Below are 15,850 nucleotides of genomic sequence, written 5' to 3' on the forward strand. Positions count from 1 at the left end.
GCAAGAGAACCATGACCAGAGTAAAGAGACTGCCTTAGAAAGTGGGGACAGGGTACACATCAACAAATACTATAAAACAGGGGATCCATTTCTAAGATATGACTCAGAATAGCAAGCATCAAGAAAACAAATGACAAATCTTAAACAGGATATGGGGAGAGAAAAAACATTAACTCATTGCTGGTTGAAATATAAATTTGTGCAGCCACGGTGAAAATGAGTATGGTAGTTCTTCCAGAAACTGAAAATAGAATCACCACCCAAAGTCAGTATATCACAAAGATGACCACACATCCAGGGTTCTGGCTATATTGTTCACAATAGCCAGATAAAGGAACTAGAGTAAATATCCATTCATATTTATAAATGGATTAAAAATGTGAACCATATTCACAAAGTAATTTTATGTGGCCATAAAGAAAAATGAGATGATTATGACAACTGCAAGAAAATGGATGCCACTGGAAATTCCTATGCCAATTAAAATAAATCAGACTCAGCAAGATAAATGCTGTATAGTTTTGCTAATACTAGAACCTAAAGTGAAAGTGTGTGTGTGCACACATGTGTGTGTGAGTGTGCTGTGTGTGCTGTGTGTGCATGTGTGTATGTGTGTGCATGTGTGTGTGCATGTGTGCATGTGTGTGTGCATGTGTGTATGTGTGTGTGCATGTGTGTGGTGTGTATGCGTGTGTGCATGTGTGTGATGTATATGCGTGTGTGCATGTGTGTGCATGTGTGTATGTGTGTGTATGTGTGTGCATGTGTGTATGTGTGTGCATGTGTGTGGTGTGCATGTGTGTATGTGTGTGCATGTGTGTGCATGTGTGTATGTGTGTGCATGTGTGTGGTGTGCATGCGTGTGTGCACGTGTGTATGTGTGTGCATGTGTGTGGTGTGCATGCGTGTGTGCACATGTGTGCATGTGTGTGGTGTGTGTGCATGTGTGCGTGGGTGATGAATATAGAAAGGAGATGAGGAGAGGATCTTAAGGGAGGTGGCAAATACTGAGATAATGGGGAAGCAGAAAGAGGGTGAACTGGAGAAGGATGGCAGCTGCTGGGAAGGAAGAGCAGTCTGGAGAGGGATGGTGGTGACGGATGAATGAGGACAAGGTATAATGACATACATGTATGAAGACACTATGACAATACCCAAGCTCTGTTAAGTAACCTAAAAAACTAATGTTAAAAACCCCAACCAGCCTGATCCCGGGTATCTTTCTCTAGGGTCTAATGTGCCAGAGCTACCCCCCACATTGCTGGCTTGGACCAACATGACCATCCTGCATATCAACCCAGTCGTCTCTGTCCAACCAACTTCATGTCACCTAAGCCATTTCCAATCTCTAGGCCCAACCTGCCCATACAACCTCTCTTCTGCCCCAACCTGCTCTGTCCACACCAGACACAGAACAAAAGAAGTCCACAGGCTCAGAGATCATTGCAAAAATACACACAATATGAAAATCAAATCAATCTCTCTTTTCCATAACCTACCAGTCCTATGGAAATGTTTGCCAGTGATAATTACCTGGATGCACCTCAAGATACAAAATTTAAAAGAACAGTTACAAACTTCATCAAAGAATACAAGGAATTTAAACAAGAAAACACAAAGAAACCGCTCAATGAACAAGAAGAAAGAACTTAAGAAGACTATGTACCCAAGTGATGCCCAAGAAAACACCAAAGATAGGTTGATGGATGTGATGAAGAGAATACAGGACTTCCTAATTAAATTCATAAAGAGATAAAAAACAGTGAAAAGGATTTACACTGAAATGAAGACGAAATTCAAAAGCTCAATAACTCGCGAGAAAACCCAAATAGAAAGCATCAAGCAAAAGACAGAACACCAGCACTCAGTATCAAGATCAAATAAACTAGAATATAACCAATTTTTAAAACATAAGGAAGGAACATTCAGGAAATGTGGGACACCATGAAAAGACCAAACTTTCAGATTATAGGCACAGATGGGGGAGAAGAATTTCAAGATCTTAAACTACATCGTAGAAGAAAACATCCCCAAACTAAGGAAACACATACCTATACAGAAGCACGAAGCAGACAGAGTGACAAATAAGGCAAGACAAGAAAAGAAAATCTTCACAGCATATCATAGTTAAAACACGAAGCATGTGGAACAAAGAAAGTGTACTGAAAGCTGATGGGAGATGTCACTCTGTAAATATGCTTCTCATACTGATTAATGAATAAAGCACCGTTGGCCAATAAGAAAGGAAGATAGGAGGGACTAGGAGACAAGGAGGAAAGAGGAAGTAGTAAAGAGGAGTCAACATGGAGAAACCAGGGAGAGCACAACGCCAGCCCCTCTCCAGTAAGATGAGACGACGTGGAAATACTTAGATTAATAGAAATAAGTTAATATTTAAGACAGAGCTAGCCGATAAGAAACTAGTAACTGGCCAACAGTGTTGTATCAAATACAATGTGTGTTAATTGGGGCTGGAGCCATGGTGAGACCAGGCTGGTGGAAAACCTACTCGTAAAAGAAAGCTGCAAGAGAGAAAACACAAGTCTCACATAAAAGAAAAATTCATCAGAATAACAGCTAGTCTCTCAAATGCAAACTTTGGAAGACAGAAGAACCTGGAGCATGCATTCTAAGTCCTAAAAGACCATGAGGACCAGCCTGGACTAATATCACCAGCAAAAGTATTTATCATAATTGAAGGAGAAAGAAAATCTCCCATGATAAAAAAACCTTACATAGAAATTGCATCCAACAAATCAAACCTAAAGAAAATACAAGAAGCAATATTTTGGGCTGAAGAGAAGAATGAGAAGAGCCGAGAGACGGTGGAAAATACAAGAACACTAGAGCACAGACAATGACACCCAAAGTCAGCAACAGGGTTACTGCAGTGACTTTAAATACCTATAGCCTCAATTTTCCAATCAAAAGACAGGCTGGCTGGATGGGTCAAACAACAAAATTCATCTGCATCTACAAGAAATGCATTTGACTCTAAAGATAGGCATCACCTTATAGTAAAAGATGAACAAAATACTCCAAGTGGAAGCGAGCGGGCATCCCTATCCTAATACATGGCAAAATAGACTTCAACTTAAAATTAATCAGAAGAAATCAAAGGGACACTTCATTCTAAACAAGGGAACAGTTAACTAAGAAGAGATTACTATCTTAAATATATATGCACCAAACTCTGGTATAACCAATTTCATTTAAAATGTACTGTTGGATTTAAAGAAACAGATTAATTTCAATAAATTATTAGTAGGGATTTCAATCCTCCCCACCTTCTGCGTTAGACAGGTCATCGATAGAAAAACTGAACATTAGAATTCATTGACATCATATATGAGATGTACTTAACAGATATCTACAGAATATTCCACCCAAAGACCAAAGAATACTCAGTAACACACTGAAGTGTCTCTAAAAAAACATCACACCCTGGGATATAAGAAAAATCTTTACAAATTCAAAAAGACTGAAATAAAACTGTGTATCCTTTTGGTTGCAATGCAATAAAATAAAACTGACAGCAAATAAATCTCTAGTAAATACCAAAATCAAGGAAATTAAGCAACTCATTACTGAATGGATCAAAGGAAAAAAATCAAGAAGTAAAATATTTTCTAGAATTAAATGAAAATGAAAAGAATACAACAAAACCTCTAGAACATAACACAGTCCTGCAAGAAAACTTTGTAGTGATAGTAACTACATTAAAAAAAAAACAAAGCACAAGTAAATAATTTAATGATATGACTCAAAGATTTACAAAACAAGAACAAACCAAATCCAAACAGTTGATGACAAGAAATAATAAACATCAGAGCATAAATTAATGAAATGGAAACAAACAAGCAAACACAAAGAACCACAAATCAAAGGGCCTGGTTCTTGGATGACAAGACTGATAGGCCCTTGACCCAACTACCCAAAAAGAATAGAGGAACCAAATTAACAGAATTGGAAATGGACAAGAAAACATTACAACAGATACTAAAGAAATTCAGAATAACTTAAGGGAATACTATAAAAACTTGTACTCTATTATGTTGGAAAACCTAAAAGAAATGAATTTATACATTCAAATCATCAAAGCCAAAAAGAAGTCAATGACTTAAATAAACCCCAATTAAATGAAGAGATTGAAAATAGTAATAAAAAGGCTTCTAGGTACAAAAGGTCCAGGCTCTGATAGACTAGCAGAATTCTACTTTCTGCTTCAAAGACTACAGCCAACTCTTCTTAAACCATTAAAAAACAAAAAACGAACCAAACAGAAAAAAGGAACACTCCAATACTCATATGAAGTCAGTGTCACTCTACTACCAAAACCAGGTAAAGTAAGGAAAAAAGAAAACCATAGGCCAATATCTCAGATGAACTAGACTCAAATACATTCAATAAAATACTTAGAAACAAAATACAGGCATACATCAAAAACATAATCTACTATTACCAAGTTGGCTTCATCCCTGAAATATAGGAATGGTTTAACATAGACAGGCCAATAAATGTAATAAAACACATAAATTGACTTAAGGAAAAACAATCACATGATAATTTTAATAGATGCAAAAAAAAAAAAAAAGGCCTTTGGCAAAATACAACATGACTACATAAAGAAATCCTAGAGACTATTGATAGGAGATGTCATTATGTATATATGTTTTTCATACTGGTTAATAAAGCACTGTTGGCCAATAGGAAAGGGAGATAGGAGGGGCTAGGAGACAAGGAGGAAAGAGGAAGTAGAAAGAAGGAGCCAAGATGGAGAGTGGGAGAAAGCAGTATGCCGGCCGGCTCCCCGGTAAGAGAAATACATAGATCAGCAGAAATGGGTTAATACTTAAGACAGAGCTAGCTGATAAGTAACTAGAACCTGGCCAATAGCATTGTATCAAATACAGAGTCTCTGTGCATTATTTGGGGCTGGCGCGGCGGCTGGCGCAGCGGCGGCAGGCGGAAAATCCATACTCCTTACAGACTATAGGGCTAGGGTGAGTACAGAAGTTGGAGAATTCTCAAACTAATTTCTCACTAATAACACCCTAGAAAAGCCAACTGAAGGGATTATCCAAAGGGGGGGAGGAATTAAATGTTGAATATATTTGCAATCTCATGACACTGCTGGTCAACATTTCCTTAGGTCAATAAGATCTGATTGGTTTTCAAACACAAATCTTTAAGCTATACATTCTTGCCTCTTGTAGCTATCCTTTCCAACTGTGTACTTTCAAGAAGCAACTATCCATTGCTGCCTCAGGAGCTTAGCAGGTTGACTGCAGACTGCAATTATGGCTTCACTGCCTCAGAGCAGGAAAGCTGCAAAGGTGCGATTCCACTTGAAAACAGTGCAAATCAGGCACTTTGTGGGGTTCCAAAACTTCCTTTACTCAAATACAAATACAACAGAATGACACAGAGGTAATCCCTTGCCAGGGAGTACGAATGGATCTCATTACCTTATCATGCCAACCATAATGTATTATCACAATTTCCTGGAAACTCTTCAGGCTTTTTAAGACTTTGACTCATTGCTCTTAAAAATGTTTCCTAAAAACAGTGAGTGGCAAAGTTATCTGCTCCTTTTCATAATGATGTGTATCTCACTAGCACAAAATGTTTTTTCCACATTATTAGGACTGGAAAGAAACTATGAAGTACCCTGGACACAGTACAAGTCCCTCATGTCTTTCGGGTTTCGGTTATTCCCAATGAGACACAGTCAAGCAGAAAGGCATTAAGAACTTGTCTACCTATGAGTTTTGCACTTGTTGGACCCGCCTCTCAGTTCTGCTTCTCAGGTTGTTGACCCGCCAGTTCTCCAGGGTCTAGAGTGCCAGACCCTAGACACACTCTGTACCCAGTCTGTACCCCAATATCTGATTCTCGTTTTTATTAATAATAAAACAATGTAGGTAAATGCTCGAGTCGCTTTCCAACCTTCCATTCCTCCTTGTTAATCTTTTCCACACAGATGGCATGACCTGTATAATTGTGTCATGTATGTCTTCTTAGGTCTTTGTTTTAAAATCTTGATATTACTGCCTTGATGTTATGGTTTTGGTTTGGTTTAGATTTTTTGAGAGTCTCAGTAGAAGACCAGGTTAGCCTAGAACCCAGAGATACTGCCCCTGCCTCAGAGGTGCTGGGGTGAAATGCAAGCACCCCAAGCCCAGCTGCCTTGAAATTGTTAATCTTTTTTGAATAAAAGGGACCATATTTTCCTTTTGTGTGAAGTTCCCATCTATAGTTCTGGTTCTCATTTAAGACAACGAGAAACATCTTAAGCTCTTCCCCCAAATATACTTGCCATCCATGCTTGAAATCTTCTTGTAATTTTGACCTCTACATAATAGGCCTTCTTCCCTGGTCACATCCTCTCTCTCCTGCTTTCTCTCCTGCACAAAAGATGGGAACTACACCAATAAGTGTGTTGAATGTAGCTTAAGTACCAAGAAAATTTAGGCACAACCATTTACTCTGCTTGCATGCATTACATTTGTGTCATAGCACTGCATCGCCCTTCTTGTCGAGGGCTCAGTCTCAGCAGAATGAAATGTGCATTTATTATCTGATCTGGGTGGGATATTGGGGGAGCCTTCACAGAGCACTGGCTCTAAAACAAGTACCACAGTGTCTCCCACGAAGATCCATGTGACAAGTCCCAGCAGCTGGCACTACAAGGAGATAGTTTTGGGAGATGGGGCTAGTGACGAGTCCTAGGTGACTTCAGGCATGTCCTTGAGGAGGGTTGGGGGATTCTGGCTCACTCCGCCCTCTCACCACGAGGCAAATTGCTTTGCCCAATGTACTCTCTCACCACAAGCCTTAAAAATGGAAAAAAGTGCCAACTCATAAGCAAAACCTCCAAAGTCTGAGCACTAATAACCTTTTTCTCTTTATAAGTTGACTCATACTTGTTGCAGTGATGGAAAGCAGGATATGCTTTTACCTTCGTGCATGGGGAGACAAAGGTGGATGCTAGTTACCATTTGCTCTCCATTTTATTGAGGTCTCTGGCTGAAGCTCTCCAGTGCAGCTAGAATGGCTGTGGACTCCTGCGTCCACTGCCTCAGGGCTCGAGTACAGCCACGTCTGACACTTTAATGTGGGTTCTAGATCAAACTCAGGTCTTCACGCTAGCACTGCAAGTGCTTTGCCACCTGAATCATCACCCCTAGCCCTTGGCCTAGCTTTAGTGCGGTAACGGGTGACCGAAAGAGGGAGAATAAGTTTGTGTTAATGAATCTCAAACTATGACTCTTCAAACTAAACACATGTTTTGGGTGAAGGTTATTTTGATTTTGGGTGGGGAGGCATGGGACTGTTTCAGACTGGTCTTGAACTTGCTATGAGTCTGAAGGTGATCTTGAACGTTTGACCCTCCAGCTTCCACCTGCCAAGTGCCTGTTTCTAGATAACGCTCACTTCTACGCCGCACTGAGTAATGGGTACAGATGCTTCATACATGACAGGTACTCTACCAACTGAGCTACATCCTCAGTTCTAGTTTTTTTTCATTTGAGAAAAAGTCTACTAGGTAGCTAAGGCTGGCCTCAAATTCACGATCCCTCAACTTAAGATTCCTAAGTACTATGATTGCAGGTGTAGGCCATGATGCCTAGCTTAAATTTTTAAGAGCAAAATAATATGAACAGTGGGTCAGCTAAACTTTCTTTTCCATCTGTGACAGGGTCTTGTTGCGTGTCAGGTTGGCCCAAAACTTGCCATGTAGTCCAAGTTGGTCTCAAGAGTTGTTGATGTTTTTATTTTTGTTGTTTTTATTTTTGTTGATGTTTTTATTTATTTACTCTTACCTGTATCAGCGTTTTCCTTTGCTTGCATATGGGGTGCCTGCGGAGGCCGGGAAACAGCATCAGAATCCGTGGAACTGGAGTCACAGACAGCTGTGAGCACCCACATGGGTGCTGGGAACCGAATGAAGCAGCAGGTGTTCCCAACCACGAGCCCACTCCAGCCCTGCTCTCAGATTCTTGACATACTGCCTCCATTTCCAGAGAGCAAAAGTTATAGGCACACAGCACTACTCATTTTTATGAGATGAGATGAGGTATCAATCCCCTCCTCCCCACTTTCCTTCCACCTAACCCTCCCATATGCCCTCCTTGCTTTCAAATTCATGGCACTTTCCATTGTTACATGCATATAATCATAACTATGACATGCTCACGTGAGGGCTATATGTTACTCATGTTTTCAGGGATGACCATGTGGTATTAGATAACGGATTGGTGTGCTCTTCCCTGGAGAAGACTTTCTATCGCTCTTAACAACCCTTAGTAGCCTGTAGCTCTTTGTGTAGGGTTGAGGCCTCAACAGCTTTCCCTGTCCACTGTGGCCTATCTACTGGTGTTGCCCTTGCTTAGCTCCTGTTTAGGAGTCATGCTGGTGAGGCTTTATGGGTGTAGCTTCTGACACTACTAGGAGACACAGTCAGTCTCACAACAAACTCCCTGATCTCCTGGCTCTGAGGACCTTCCTGCACCCTGCCCACTACAGTGTACTCTGAGCCTTAGGTGTAGGAGTGTTTTGCATATGTATCCATTGGGACTGTGTCCATAGCTGTGTACCAAATACACTCAAATACAGCTGCTCCATGAAATATTTGTCCCACATATAATTTTTAGATGTGAAAAGAAACTTCCCATCACCAGTTCACATATTAAGGAAAATCATTCCAGCTCACAAAAGAATAGAATATGACTTAGAGACCAGGGTTTCAAAGGTGACCAAAAACAAAAAATGAAATCATCTTACTAGTTACAAAAATTGCTTCAATTATATAATAAATGCTTTAGTTTGTTTACATTTTAAATTTATAACTATTCCCATTCTTATACATACCTATAATAAATCTATTTCATAAAAACATGTTATTATAAACATCACCCATTAAAATTTGGATTTCTCAAAGACAAAGTGGGGAATGAACAACTGAAGTAAGTTTTTCTAGTCCATGATGATAAACACTGCCATGTCACTAAAGAAATGTGTTAGTAATTGGACATTTTTATAAACTGCAGCCAGGAATTTGAAAGCCTGCTGGGCAGATGGTCTTTGCTGGAGAGTTTCATAGCATTGCCTCGGTAACATGGACCGATAATTAAGAGCAATGCAAGCTAACAATAAACAGACAAAGACTGCAAAAGCAATTAGCACTTCCACTGACATATTTGAGTTGGGCAGAAGACAGAATATGCTGATAAATCAACCCTTCATGAGGGCTGACGGCCAAAGAAAACAAAAATTTCAAAGATATTAACAGCTTGGCACAATACAATATTTAAATGATGTTTTAAGATGTTTTTTTCTCTTGATACCTTGTCCACTGAGGTAATTCTAAGAGCTTAATTAGTGCTTCATTGTTTCTACTCTTCCCCATTACCGGCAATTAGAATACAAGCAATAAGCTGTGATTAAACTTTGGATATTTCGGGAAGACAATTGCCAGATTCAAGTTAGATGTTTATAAAGTTATGATGGTATTACAATAAAGAGTTAAGGAGTAGAATAGCATGGGAAGCGTCTAAAATGTCTCTCAATGATTTTGCCTTATTTGTCCTCATGAGAAATCTTCCTCTCCACTACAGTTGAAACCATTGGCTCACATTTAACAAAGAACATGGCAAAATGATGGGACATGTCTGGGTCCAGTCCTGTTTTCCCACTCTTGTCCTCTTTGATGAGGTCAACTGCCATGTTACAGATGCACTTTGGGAAGGCACACATGGCAAGGAACTCTAGGCAGACTTTGGTCAATAGCTCATTGGAAACTGTCACAGCCATCCGAGAGGGCCTGAGCCGTTCTCAGACAAGCCCTGACTTGATTACACTGTAGCTGATGTCTTGCCTTATAAGAACCTAAAACCAGAGTAGTAGTTAAGCCTCGACCATATTTCTAACTTACTAAAAAGACAGCAAATGTTTTATGTCACTCAGTTTAGGAGTAATTATGTGTCAACAGGTAACTAAAGCAAAACTCAATTCAAGGAAACACAAAAACAGAGCCCACGTATTTGTAAGCTTTGGCCAGTAGGTCTTAAGTATGAGTACACAAAAACAGAATAACCCTTGGTAAAGAAAATGTTAGAAGGGAGAGAAACAGAAATGATAAGGTGGGGTAACAAAGAGAGGCTCCATCGCCGAGAATCCTAACTCCAAGCCCGTGGCTGAATCTGTCAGTATTCCGGCATCTGTGCTGGCCTGTCCCTGGGGTTCTGACAGGACACGCCCTCAGCTGCAGGCACTAGGAGCACCTCCTGTGCACACTCACTGTTCCCTTTAAAAGGGCCCCGCCCGCCTCCCGTCCTCCACTCTTTCTGCTGTCTGTCTGTCCTCTTGCCCCCTTCTCTGAACCTCTCTTCCTTTCTGCTGCTCCTGTCCCCAGAGGCTGCTCCCCCCCCCCCCCCGATAAAAGCCTTTCCACCCAAACTCTGTCGCATGGCCTCGTTCTCTCAAGCACAGCTTTTTATACTTACAACAGAATCCACTGCAACATCCCATGGTTTATTTGGTCTCTAGTAAAAAGGGTTAGAGTGTGGCTCAGGGACATGGTACTTGCATAGCATGTGCAAACCTGGGTTCAGTCTCTAACACCTCAAAAAATAATAAAAAGTAAAGGGACTCCAGCTCCCTCTGCTATTAGGATATGGGTATCCAAAACTGCACCAATAATGAATTTCTGTTGCTTTTCTCATTGTGACCAATTCATTCTGCCTCAGTTTCGGGGTCATCGGTCCCATCACCAGGGCAGGAAGGCATGGTAGCTGGTGGCTTCACACAGTGGCTCAGCTCTTCATGTCTTGAACATCGCAGATCTCAAAACAACAACCTTCTTCTAGCCATGCCTTCTTTATCTGTCAAAGGTTCCACAACAACTAAAACATTTCCACAAGTGGGAGACAAAGTGTTCCAACTCACAACCCTCTAGGGGACATTTCTGCAACAGTAACAGTGAATGACTGTAGACACACCATTGTCATGTCACTGGAACCACAGCCTCAGTTCTTCCTGGGCATGTGTAATAGATGGCTTTGGTTGGATCCTGAAGATGCTCACACAACATTTTATTTTTAAAATTTTTTAATTAAAATTAGAAACTATTTTCTTTACATATCAATCCAAGTTCCCTCTCCCTCCCATCTTCCATTGCCCCCTACTGACCACCCCCTTTTACCCCTACCCACTCCCCAGGGAGAGTGAGGTCTCCCATGGGGATCATCAAAGTCTAACACATCATTTGGGGTGAGGCTGAGAGAGCATCCCTCCATGGGGAATGGACTCCCAAAGCCCACTCGTGCACTAGGGATAAATACTGGTTCCACTGCCAGAGGCCTCGTAGGCTGCCCAGGCCTCCTGTCACCCACATTCAGGGGGTCTGGTTTGGTCCTATGCTGGTTCCTCAGCTGTCTGGATGGGGTTCATGAGCTCCCACTTGCTCAGGTCAGCTGTTTCTGTGGAACATTTTCTTTTTAATCCACCGGTTTTGCACTGGGCAGGATATGGAACATCTCACAACACTCCTGACAAACAGTCCACCATTTCATGTGTGATTTTTTTTTTCTTCAGACAAGGGTTTCTCTGTGGTTTTGGAGCCTGTCCTGGAACTAGCTCTGTAGACCAGACTGGCCTTGAATTCAGAGATCTGCCTGCCTCTGCCTCCGGCTTCATAAAAATCATGTGTGACTTTTAAAATATCACCCCCACATCCTACAGATTCCCTTCAACATCTGCTTCCCCTTCCTTCATGTCTTTTCAATCCAGTTAAGTCCATTTGACGCTGCCCATGTACAGAGGTGTGGGAAACCCCTTAGGCAACCTACCAGTGACAACCTTCCCAAAGGAAGAATGGTTCCCCTCACCCTCACCCAGCATTGCCCAGCAAACTCCCGTAATGGGTGGGGTCTCGAGAGCAGCTCCCCGTCTGTGGAATATGACTGCTGGATGTTGGGCAAATCTGTGTGGGCAATCCCCGCTGCTGTCATGCTGTATCCACAAAGAAGCGTTTGCAAGCTCTGCCCCCGCTCTCCTCTCCTATGTACAAGCTAAACAAGTGTCAGTTTTCACTGTTAGTCATGTCATTGGCTTTCAAAGTTCCTAGGACGACTTCAAGGTATGCCCAGAAAAGTGCGGGACAATCTGAGGGAACAATGATCCCTGGATAAGGTAAGCACCATAAGATGAAATTGGAAAAGGTTTGAGACCTGAAAAGTCTTAGGGCTTGGAATTCTTATTTTTCCATTCCTATTGGTTGAGACTCTTTATTGGGTATAAACTAGGGCTTCACAAATGCTAGCAAGTTCTCTGCCATTATACTATATCCCCCGCTATACAATATCCTACATTTAAAAAAATATGTGTGTGCTGTTGTGTTCAATGTGTGTAAGTCCTAAGACAACTTGTGGGGTCCAATGATCAAACATGGGTCAAACACGGCAGCAAACCTTTACCACGGAGCCAGCTCATCCGCCTGTTCCCTGTACTTTTATGGTCACTTTCTACAACCATGAGAGCATATTCAGGATGAAGAAAGCAGGAGGGGGTGTACTCTGAATTTATAGATTCCTTAGTGACTGAAGGAAATCAAGGAGTCATGTCCTGAGAGGGAGCAGACAGGCGACTCTCAAGCTCACTGGCCAGCCAGGGTACTCAGTGGCCTCCCATTCCGTAGGATCCAGTCTAAGCAAGTCTTCTTTTAACCTCCACACCAGCTACCAGCCTGTGCACGAGCACACACACACCCTCACACTCTCACACTCTCACACTCACACACTTTCACTCACCCTCACACACCCACACATACCCACTCTAACACACTCTCACACTCACACTCTTGACACACACTGACACACTCACACACACTCACACATACTGACACACTCTGACACATTCACACAGACACACACACTCACACTGACACACACACACACTGACACACACACACACACTCATTTACTCATGCATCTTTGTCCTGACTCAACTTAGTAGAGAAAGTTATTGATTGTCCTAGAACAAATCCAATTTAATCATTATTAGCTAAGACTTTCAGTTAAGTCTCAACTTTCTGGACATACAGATAAGGCTGAGTTCTCAACATGGAATGTTTAAGTTGTAACAATCTTATATTCAAATCTATAAGCGGTATTCCTACACTGTTTCTTCTTCTGGCTTGGCAAAAGAAAAGCATAAAGACTTTAAGGCATGTGAACACAGAGAATAAGATGTAATAAAAATTTAAAATTAGGGACACAAGATCACATAATAACGGTTGATGTAAGTTCTTTTCTTTTTTGGGGGGGGGAGGGTGAGACAGGGTTTGTTTCTCTGTGGCTTTGGAAGCTGTCCTGTAACTAGCTCTTGTAGGCCAGGCTGGTCTCGAGTGAGTTTTCTTAGTGTGAGGTTTCTTTCCCTACTGAATTCTCCACACAGATGAGAGGACTAAAGTCTGTAACTATTCAAAAGTGAATAGCATCACTCAACATGTTTTATTCATAGAATCTTATGATAAACTGTCCTTACTGGAAAACACATTCTAAATTCCAAACAATAACATTAACTTTAGGGTATTACATGGGTAATTCTGTTTATAATCTTTTTAAATATTTTACTTTTTACAAAAAGATATATTTATTATGAATACAGTGTCCACAGACCAGAAGACAGCACCCGATCTCATTATTGATGGTTGTGAACCACCATGTGGGTGCTGGGAATTGAATTTAGGACCTCTGAAAGAGCAGCCAGTGCTTTTAACTACTGAGCCATCTGTACACACACACACACACACACACACACACACACACACACACTCTCAAAGGTAATTACCAGAATCATTTTCCTTTGCAGATGACAGCTAACCCAATCTAATAATTCAGCTGAAGAGTGTGTTTAGAGGCATCAGAGCTTACATAAAACACTGACTGGCAAGAACACAATAGGGAGAAGCCTGAGCAGATTAGAACTCCTGGATTATCATGAACAAATCTCCAATGGTGGAACACTGATGAACAATTGATTAGGTATGTAGTAAGATGCCAAGATAGCCAATTAAACAAGCTTATGCTTATAATAGAGATGGACATTGATAGAGCAGTTAATACATTACTAGAATAAGACTTGAACATTACACAAGTGTACCAGCATCCACCTGTGATAGTCTTTATCCCTACACAAGTCTCTCTCTCAAAACTTTGTGATTGCATGGGTTGTCAGGAGGGGCCCAGTACCATCTTCCTTCTCCACAAGTTAACTGAGGTCCAAAGATGGTAACTGGATGTGCTGTTTCTCTCCTCCCCACCCCACACGATAAAGTCAATGCCAAGATTACTCCAATTAGCTACACAGGAGCCCTCGCACTCTCCCCTCAGTGGGTGGCAACTTCTTTATGACAAGTTCTTAATGTTAAGAACTATATTATATGCTATCTGCTGAGAAGTTTTTAATCTCCCACATAGAAATCAAGTTGAAATAGATAAAACACAAGATTTTAGGATAAATGCATATGTTCAGAAAGAAGATCAAAGGTTTTGTTCCTTACCACTGAAAAGGGAATTTCACAGAAATATGAGACTGCAAATACAAAAACTGTGGAGACAAAAATCTTCATGGAATCCCCCAATTAAAAAAAATTACAATTTACCAGTGTCCTACTTAGATGGCAAAACAATCTCTTATGCAAGGACTAAGGAATTTACCACAGTATGAGGGCTGCATTTGCTCACGTACATCACTAGCATTCACATTTAGTGCCCCACATGCGAAGCCCGATGTTCCTCGTCCTCTTCCCAGCCAGGAGTTATCCATCATTCATCTCAACAACAGGGGTCATAATTTGCAGCTCTCAAACTCTTCCTTCTAACAAATTAGTGTGTTTGAGAAGCTGATAAATTGCCTGACATTTTAGGTAAGGCTATAGGATACACAGCAACTCTCACCTGGATATGGCTGTCCCGGCTCCTGGCTGCTCAGCTTCCTCTCCCTGGTCCCACCCGATCAGTCTCTTGGGTTCCCCAAGGCTAGGACCACCAGGTACAAAGTGTAAGGAGACTGCGACAGGGCTGCCTCAGGCGCTGTGGAATCTCTGTAAACCAAGGAAGGCAGCAGCAGCTTCTCGGGGCCAGCTGTGGCTCTGCGATAACTCCAGCACAGGTAGCCAGCTGCCAGGCGCCAGCGTTAGACTTTCCTGGCTAGAGTCTCAAAGCCAGAGCCCCAGGAAACATGAATTCATTTTTCAAAACACATACCAAGAAAGTGATTCGGTGTACGTAGGATGGGAGAAACTAAAGGGTTCAAGGAATAAAAGTTAATTAACTCTTCCCAGTCACGTTGCAATTCTCAGTGTATGCCTTGAGAGTATATTTAATACAATCAGATGAAAAGTGTAATACCACTCTTTAAGGAACAAAGAGAAAGGTATTAATATGAGATAGACTGCTTAAGTTTTAAGTACAGTTCCTGGGCAACGCTTCTCTATACACTAAGTTGGGACCCCAATTTTTAATGAATGCATGTAAAAAATAATCAGGTGGATATGGGTGTGTAGTTTAGTGGTGCAACAGTACTTACCTGGCATTTGCCAAGCTCTGGTTAGATGTCCCAGCAGAAAAACATACACCAATAAACAAAACCAAATATATATATATATATCCTCAATTTGAGGAAACAGAGCAGAAACCATTCAACTATGGAGCTGAGGTTCTAGAAGGTCACCCCACAACAATCCTCTGAACACAGGTATTCTCAGTGCTAGTCAGAAAAACCATTTCCATTCTGTCAGTCCCAAGTCCCCAGGAAATGCTGGAATGGGTAGGTTACCAACCCT

The sequence above is a fragment of the Phodopus roborovskii genome, unplaced genomic scaffold, assembly GCF_943737965.1.
Source record: "Phodopus roborovskii unplaced genomic scaffold, PHOROB, whole genome shotgun sequence".
NCBI lineage: Eukaryota > Metazoa > Chordata > Mammalia > Rodentia > Cricetidae > Phodopus > Phodopus roborovskii.